General features: G+C 46.5%; 1 long non-coding RNA gene across 1 annotated transcript; it reads right to left on the bottom strand.

Moving 5' to 3' along the window:
* Window positions 1-3,459: 3,459 nt before the first annotated feature.
* On the bottom strand, window positions 3,460-8,129 carry LOC121364553. The gene is made up of 4 exons (XR_005956876.1): window positions 7,933-8,129; window positions 6,580-6,664; window positions 5,561-5,713; window positions 3,460-4,981 (listed from the first exon to the last, which is right to left on the bottom strand). It is a non-coding gene; the product is annotated as an uncharacterized LOC121364553 (long non-coding RNA).
* Between the last annotated feature and the right edge of the window lie 1,054 nt (window positions 8,130-9,183).

The raw sequence follows: 9,183 nt of genomic DNA, 5'->3' as shown, positions 1-9,183 counted from the left end.
TTTTGTGTGTGTGCTTGTTATCTTATCTTTGAAGTCTTTTGGGAGGCCTCCATCTGCCTTCAACTGACCTGCACGCAGTCTGACTGCAAATCTTTGTTTAAAGAAGCAATTGTGAGGTTTTTTGGCTCACATATAACAGGTAAATGCAAAGAGATTGCCAAGGTCTGGCTTCACAGCCCATAACATTTTCATTAGCATCACTACCAGAGATGCCAGGTCAGAGTTCAGCCCTCCATCTTCAGTGGGCCCAGCACAGTCAGTGCTCTCAGATCTCTTTTTTCCCTAATCCACCTACCCCAGGGCTAAGGAAAGAGCTATTTTCCAGCTCTTCCAGAGAAAGCCAAGGGTGTGGGATTCCCCCAGTTCCTCCTTTCAGGAGACTATTTTCCCACATGCAGTCATTCCCTTTACAACACTGAGCCAAGGACTCAATATGCTCCTGTGGCTCACCAAGGCCAAGCCATAGATGAGCACTTGCAGGGGTGGAGATGACAAAGCTACTACAAAATACTGTTATTGTGACACAGGAGACTGACTGCCTGGGTCCCACACAGTGGCTGCCTGCACAGCCATGGATCAAACATTTTCCCCATTCATGCAATTCCATAAATGCTCATAGGCACCAGTTTTCCACAAACACTGTGGACAGACTCTGCTAAGTGATTAAGACATCCATTTTCTGTCTAGGTGCCTACACCCCAAAGGTGTCAGTGGCAATGTGCTGACTTTTCCTGTTTGCACCCAGGAGGCTGATTTCAATTTCTGCTCAGACCCCTTCCTGCACTCTGGCTCTGTGAAGGAGACATGAATTGCAGATTAAATGTAGTGATTCTCCCTGAACCATGGGTAAAATTCACCCTGCCAGGCCTTGCTCCAGAAGTTGTGGCCCAGTTTAGACAGGAGGATGGTGGGAGCAGCACATCTATAGAGAGGCTCTTCTCACTGTGCCATGAGAAGACTTTCCATGCTAGCCTGAAAGTCAAAATAGAAAACAATGCTCCAGGAGACAGATCAGGAGGGCACACAGGTCTGAGGTGAGTAAAGAACCCGTAGGAATGTTAAATTAGTGAGTTTTCGTCCTCTTTATTATCTGTCTTGGTAGCAGAGCTTTTGGACAAGATTACTTTCGGAGATTTTCAAGAGAGATATTGGCACCCACTGACACAAGGTTAATTCCCATCCTCTTGGTTCCTTCTGTGCCTGTGGAAGGCAAGGAAGAATTTCCAAATGCATGAATGGGGTTTGGATCAGACCCCGCAGTGCCAGCTAATAAACTCCCCCACGGCTCAGCTTCACCCTGCAGATGGGAAGCACTTCTAACTTAGTACAAGGTAATCTTGTTTAACCCAGAGTTTTTAAAATAGAAGTGCCCCTTGTGACATAACTTGGCCCACTCACCTTGGCTTCAGGTTTGTTAATAACTGAGAAATACTTTGTGGCACCTATCATGGAAGTACAAACAACTGATGCCAGCAGGAACATTTCCTATAATAGACTGGAGTTTATCTATGGATCCTTTACTTACACAGAAAGAATTGTGTCAGTAGAGTTAATCTTAAGTGTGTGTCCTAAGTGTGATGGACTTAGGTCTCTCCTTCTCCTGAACCCTCCTACTACCCTCAGGCAGCAGCTATATCCCCCTGACCAGTGCTCATACCCACCAGTGGAGATGAAGCATTGGAAAAGTGACCTTCAGAGGTGCCACAGGAGGTTTTTCAGTTGGAGAGAAAATCCTTCTCCACAGTCCTGCTCCCTTGGCTGCAGCACAATTACTGCAGCAGTTGGTATGTGCTTGGAGGGACCTACAGCTGAATGCTAAATTCATTTATTTCTCAGATTTCTCAGACTCTGCATATCTATTTACCAAGCATAACTGTGTGCTTCTCCAGCCTCACATGGGTACTCCCTTGTTTTCTTTTCCCATTGCCAAGAAATAGTAAAATGTTTTGCAACAGCTGGCTGGGAGCACCCACATCCCAGGGCAGCTGGAAGACAGAGGATACAGAGACTCTCCTAGTAAAAGGCAAGAGCCTTTTACTCACATTCCCCTTGGGCTGAGTGGAACTTTAACCCTAATCTCCCACATCCTGTGTGGATGTCCCAGCCACCTCCTGCTTTGCTTGTTGACATGTAATTAAAACCCACAAAAGTTTATTAGAAATACAGGTTACATTTTCACACAGTCCTATAAGCTGTCCTTGCACAAAATGTGGATTCCTGCTTTGAGCAGGAGGGGCATGGTTTAGTAATTCTTACAGTACTAAGACTTTTTGTTCCAAAATGCTTCACTTTTCAAAAAGGTGTGTGTGGATTTTGTTTACCCTGTAAATTACACTCAATCAAACAGGCACTTTGTAACAGCAAATGTAATCACAGTGGCTTAGGAGAAGCAGCAGAGAGGAAGCACGTGTCTCATTGGACCTGCAAGGGGAATTTAAGTAAATAAAATGGATAACTTGTGCTGGAGTCAGGACATGATGTAGACCTGAAGTCAGTCTGGTGCTTGCAGGCAAGCTGCTGAACTGAGTGAAGTGGGACATTTAACAGCACAATTTGCTTTATTAGTGTCATAAAGTGCCCTGTCTGAGCTAGCGGTCAGGATTTAGGAGGGGGTCGATATTGAAAAAAATCCATTCATTGATTATGAAGTTTTTCAAACTTTCTGGATGGCCAGCTGTGATGTGTTCACTCAGTCTGTCTGCAGAGAGGCTGTTTGCAGAATGGGTGGGTTTTATAAACCTTCTTCCTCGTGAACCTGTTTTTCATCCGGCAAAGGCTGTGAAAATTCCAGGTGAATTCAGTCACCAACTACACCCCGTGAGGGGCAAATTCTCCACAACTGCCCCTCTGAGGAGTCCTAGGAAGCAGTTTGCAAGGCCTGCCTATGCTAAACTGGCATAAGGACCAGTGCCTAAATACAAGAAAAAACCACACTCGACCTTGTAGCCAAGATCAAGGCTGAACCCAACCAGAGATTTTCCCACCATTCTTCTTCCAGTGGACTTTCCTGTCTTGGCTATTGAATGATGTCTTCCACAAACATGATGTTTACCTCCAGCTCTGCCACAGCCACCCCAACTCAAGGTCACCAGCACCCTCCTCTCCCCCCTGCAGCCAGGTCTTTTGTAAAAACACCCTCTGAAGGCATTGGTTTGGCCTCATTCTTTGCCTGAACTTCGTCCAAGAGCAGCACGAGGCGGTGCAGCTGGGGGTGATGTTTGGAAAACCTCGTTCATGAAATGTAAATACTTGTAGGTGTTTGTATAGATAATATGGTCTCATGAAGGAACCACTTGATGTGTCAGCGTTAATACCTGCATCCCTTCATTCCCCCGGCGCTTGTATGCACAGTACATATTTTGCTTATAGAATACAGAGCAGGGCTGTAATAGAGATGTCTTCAAGCTACATTTATTTGATCTATTTGTTTTTACATTATTTTTATGCTACTAGCAAATGGGCTGTTTGGGAATCAAAATGCCAAAGCTGAGGTATGAGCAGGATCGCTCATCTCCATCCCCCCATCAGCCATGATAAAGAAATCAGACTGGTATTGATTGTGGCAGAGAGGGGAGCAGAATGCAATAAGTATGCAAGTCCATGCCAGTCATTTAGCACCTTGGGAAAGGTGATATTTTTGCCTTAACTTCCTGGCAGTTTAGAGCAGTGCTGTGTCCTGTGGGACAGCACCACATCTTTTGGGAAGACACGGTGGGAAATGCCTTCCAGTAAACATCATTAACAAGCAGCTTCAGCAAATATTGGTGATTATGCATCACTCAAGGCTGAAGAATGGCAAGGGAAAGGTGTGTTTCCTTAACCAGCACACTGCAGGCATTCAGACCTCAGAGGGGTCCCAACAGAGCTGAACCCAGGGCTGTCAGTTCCTGCACTCTCAGTGTCCCTCTGTGTCCCAAGAGCCTTTCTCCCTGGTCCCAGTGACCTGGGCAGGTTTGCTGGCAGTGGCCTCAGCAATCACAGCCCCAGGGAGAGGCTGCCCCAGTGCAGGGGCAGGTAAACACCCCAGGGCTGCCACGATGCACATCCAGGGCTGACTTCAGTCCTGGAGAATCCCAAAGCAGAGTGAGTGCTGGTGGTTGGTTGGCTTCAACAAACCCCTCAAAAACCTTGATTTCCACCAAGACAAATGTGCACCCTGCCACCTGCATGCTTTTGGCCAAATTGCCATCAGGCCTGTCCCCCCAATGGACACCGATGGCCATGTCTCTGAGATTCTGGAACCCAAACGCCTCTCCCTCTTTCAGTCACAGCTGCTGCTTCCTACAGTTTCTCATCTTTTTGTCTTTTGTGCTCCTAGGCAAGGTCAGCCAGGCTGTGACTCTCTTTCCGCCGAAGCTGAAGACCCATTAGCCCCGTTGTGCAGAGCTTGAGGGATTTGCATTTATCACCACCCCGTGTGTTTAGACCTTGCTGAAAGTGCTCCTTATCTCTCTCCCCCACTGAGCAGGGGATGTAATAACTTCCAAGCCCTTACCAATAGCCAGGATATGAATGCTGCCACCTCCAAACAGCCTGTGACACTGCATCCATCACCTCGTGTCCATCACATCTCAGCCTTGTGGGAGCTCTGCTTGGACCAGCCTCAGGCAGATACACATGGATTATGTATCTCAGCTTCGAAGCAGAAGATTTTATTGCTTTCTCAATGATCATAAAATACATTCTTAGGTCTGAGTGTTCTTTATCTTTCTCCCTTGCTGGGAAGTGTGAAAAACAAGGCTTGAAAGTTTAAGAGCAGATATTTTTTTGTGTGTGCAGGTTTGAGGTCAATGTGTAAAAAACCTACCACCAGCTCCTAAAATAAGATTAGAAGGTGTCACCAGTCTGTGATGTACAACTGCCCAAGGAACAAGCTTCTTTACACAGAAAAAGGTGCATGCTAATTGATTTGTGCATGTACAAATGAGAGTGCCCATGTGTGGACAGACCAGGAGATACCAAACAGACCAGAAATGGAAAGCTGAAATACAAAAGGAAAACTGCATTTAAAAAATGCAAGTGTTTGTTTTTATGGTGCATTTACAATGGTGCAATATAGAGAGGCCCAGGTGTCCTTCCTGGGCTACTGTAAAAGCAAAGTGACAGATGCAGGGAGGAGTAACACCTTTTATCAGACCAGCTGATAACAGCCTGAGAAAACAGATACATTGGGACACACAAAGCCTTGCTCAGGCCAGAGGAGCGGTTTCTGTTCAGATCTGACAAGAAGTCCATGTACCTGTTAAACTTGTCTGGTTTTCGTGCCTTTAGAGCTTACAGCTGCTGTCAGGCCATGGGATTCAGCTGTCAGGAGCAGCTGGGAGCTGCCACGGGACCCCACAGCACCAGGGATGCTGTGCCCCCTCCCCTGCTGTGCTGCTCATTCCTGCAGCCCCCAGCTCCCTGCCAAGGACCTCTCTGGTGCCCAGTCTGAAACCAGGACTGCCTGGAGCAACTTGTTCTTGGAAAATGTGCACTTGTGTGGTTAGACATGCTCTGCAGGGATGTAGACAGGACATCAATGGTCCCAGACACACCCCTCAGTTCCTGGTTTCCTCACCTATGCTCTGGAGCTGTCCAGTTTTCCAGTATGCCCCATTTATCAGGATGGAAGTCATCAGGAAGGACTGGGAGCCTTGCGAGCCTTGCATAGTTGGTAGCACTTCCCATTCCTGGACCAAGGACAATCAGGGCACACTTGGAGGATCCTGAACTAGAATAGAATAGAATAGAATAGAATAGAATAGAATAGAATAGAATAGAATAATTTAGGTTGAAAAATACTTCTAAGATCTTTGAGTCCAACTATTAACCCAACACTGCCAAGTCCACCCCTAAACCACATCCCTCAGTGCCTCTTCCACAGGTCTTTTAAATTCCTCCAGGGATGGTGACTCAACCTGGCAGACTGTTCCAATGCTTGAAAACCCTTTCCATGCAGAATTTTTCCTACTATCCAGTGTAAACTTCCCCTAGAGCAATCTGAGGTCATTTCCTCTCATCCTCTCATTTGTTGCTTGGGAGAAAAGACAGATGCACACCTGGCTACACCCTGACTGTCAGGAACTTGTAGAGAGCAATTAGGTTTCCCCAAGCCCCCTCTTCTCCAGGTTAAACAACCCCAGCTCCCTCAGCCAATCCTTGTAGGACTTGTGCTCCAGACCCTTCCCCAGCCCTGTTGCCCTTCTCTGGACCTGCCCTAGCACCTCAATGTCCTTCCTGAACTGAGGGGCCCAGAGCTGGACACAGGATTTGAGGTGTGGCCAAGTACAGGGGACAATCCATTCCCTACTCCTGCTGGCCACACTGTTGCTGGCACAAGTCAGGATGCTCATCTTGCATCAGGTCCTTAACTAAGGGGTGTTCTGCTCTTTGGGGTTTCCCACTTACCAACTGGTGCGCCTCCTGCGACCTGCATAGCCTCAGGGTAGGTTTTAAAAGGTCAAAATAAATTGTTTTGACCTTCCAGAGCTCGGGGGAGAAATTGTTATTTCTATTCTGCACCACATTTTTATTCCGCGACGGAATGAGATTTTTTTGCACCTTTTGCTGAAAATTGGGGATGTCTTGTAAACTCACGATTCCTCGACCAGTTCTTTCCACAGCCCTTCCCCAAGAGCAGTTTTGCAGACTCCTCTGGGCACGTAGCCAGATGGAAGGGATGCTTTCACAGGAAAGAGGTGAAGAGATGTTGTTTGATTCTTTCCTATCTCTATATTTGCACCAACAGAAGCTAAAAACAGAAATGCCTCCGTACCTACAGCTGCACTAAATATAACTATCTAGTTGGTTCTATATATACATTTTTAAAAGCATGCCATGTGATACTTGCAAAGGATTGAGCCTGGAAAATAAATTACAATGCCAGAGGGCCAGAGCTGTCAGTCACTCCATGCAAGGTAAACCACTGATTGATTTGGTCCTCGAGATTGGCTGACTTTTCTCTTTGTCGTCCTCTGATAATAACAAACTTACTGTATTTTCTGGTTTAAAAAAAAAAAAAAAAAAAAAAAAAAAAAGCTCAATAATAGTAATAACTGATATCTGAAAATCCAGGGAGAGCCAAGGATGTGGTATAGAGATTTTGGTGCATCTGGGGTTAAAACCTCCAGTCCGCAGCGGCAGTGCTGTCAGTCACTAATAGTAACCTTGCGTAGCTGCATGCATTAAGGTGGTATTGGATGATAAGGCAGAGGAGCGAAGCAATCTGTTGGGCTACAGCTGAAAACACAGTCACTGCTGCGCAGGGAAAGGCTCCATCCCCTCCCCGGCTCTTTCTTCAGAAATGAAAATGCAGGGAGTCGTGCCGAAGGAAGGGAAATCTGATTTCCCACTGCTAAGAGACAGGGTGGCACTTGTGAGAAGGATTTCAAGGTCACGGTGGCGATGCTATCAGCGGCGATGGGGGAGCCGCGCACACCGCAGGCGAAGCTGCACGGAGGTGGGGATGCTCTGCGGGGAGATCATCGATAGCTGCGGGAGCTGCCTGCTGGGGGGCACCTCCACCCTTGTTTTGCACACAAAAGCACTGGAATCCGGCCATCAAGGTGACGGTGAGGGGTAAGAGGTGAAGTGCCTGTGGATAACTGAGGTTACACAGCCACCCAGCCTCACACGCACCGGGCAGTGCTGGAGCATCCCCTTCCCCTGCGCTGCCCAGAGCCTGGTAAACCCTCTCCCACTGCCGACAGGGCACAGCCAGCCTGGAAACAAACTCCTGTTTCCTTTAATCAACATATTCGAAGGCAAATAAGTGAAATGGCAGGGAACCCTGAGGTCTGAGCAAGGCCAAATGAACTCTCAGTGCAGTCTCAAAACTGCAGCTCTGTCAGTAAACAGCAAGGATTTGAGCACAGGAGCCTACATTCCCACCGACACCCTTGGTTCCAGTTGTGCTCCACCTACATTTCTAACCTTGGGCAAAGCACTTACCAGCTTAGCACCTCTGTTTACTCTTCTTCTTGTAGAACAAAAAGAAGTCATGAACCACTTCACGGGCTTACGTTAGAATTTCAAAACTAACACTTATATGGGTCTTGGAGATCCCTGGCTGGGAGGTTCCACAAAGGGGACCTCTACATCAAAGTGCAAGCATACACAAAAGTGGTTCAGGGAGTACAAGGACTGGCTCTTGCAAAGAGGCTCCTGAAGTGAGGGCAGCAGTGCGAGCAGAGGTTGCACAACCCAGTCAGGGAATGTTCCAAGGTGTTACTGAGACCTTCACTAGGGCCTGTCTAGAGGGCAATGGAAATTTTACCCTGTTAAAAACAGGTGCAAGGCGTTCAGAATGTCATAAATTTAATCTGGACTACCTTTCCTGGATTATCTGATTTGGATAGAGAATTTAAAAAATGCCACTTATCTTCTCAACAAGTACTCTGACCTACCACTTTGTTTTTTCACCAGTCTTTTTTGTCCTTTTTTGTCCTCATTTTTTTGCTCTCCAAACTCCAGAGCTGATCTGGACACTTGAAAGCCTGCAGTCAAGAGTTTCTCTGATTATGCCAACACTCATCAATCCCACTGGCAGAAATACTAACAGATCCTTGGTGCTCTTTTGTAATTAGGGAACAAGTATATTCTTGCAGTTTAAGCACTGGGGAGGCATGTGGGAGATGGGGATTAAATTTGCCCCAACAAAACCTTCTTGCAGAAATTTCCATAATGCTGAATCTTTCTGTAAATACTTGTACTCCAGAATACCACATGGCTCCTATTCCACATTCAGTGAATATGCCCCGTGACACCTAAAAATATCTTTATGGTGGTAGTGTCTACCTGAGCTGCTCTGTGCCCTGAATCTATTTTTATGTATATATGTATATCTATATCTATTTTTATGTGTATATATATATATATATATATATATCTTGTCACAACCATAGGACTATGAAGCTATAGGGACCTAAGTAATCTTACAATTTAAGGGAGTTAGGACACTCTTGTTATTGTTTGGTTTGTTTTTCCAGCCCTTCTTTCCATTTCTCAGTTTTCCACTGCCCCTCGCTGGGAAATTGAGGACTGCCAGGGGTTGACACTCCGGTGTTTTCCTGGCTGCTAATTTGTACTTTAAATAAAAAGGAAAGTGAAGCTGATGCAGGTAGGGCTGGTGTGGATCCAGCAGGGATCAGTGGGAAGGAGAAATGCTGCTTTACCCCATACTGGCCCTGAGCAAAGGGAAAT

Source organism: Pyrgilauda ruficollis, unplaced genomic scaffold (genome assembly GCF_017590135.1).
Source record: "Pyrgilauda ruficollis isolate IOZ18807 unplaced genomic scaffold, ASM1759013v1 scaffold85, whole genome shotgun sequence".
Lineage (NCBI taxonomy): Eukaryota > Metazoa > Chordata > Aves > Passeriformes > Passeridae > Pyrgilauda > Pyrgilauda ruficollis.
Note: the sequence above shows the minus strand (reverse complement) of the source record. Positions and strands in the feature narration are given on the sequence as shown.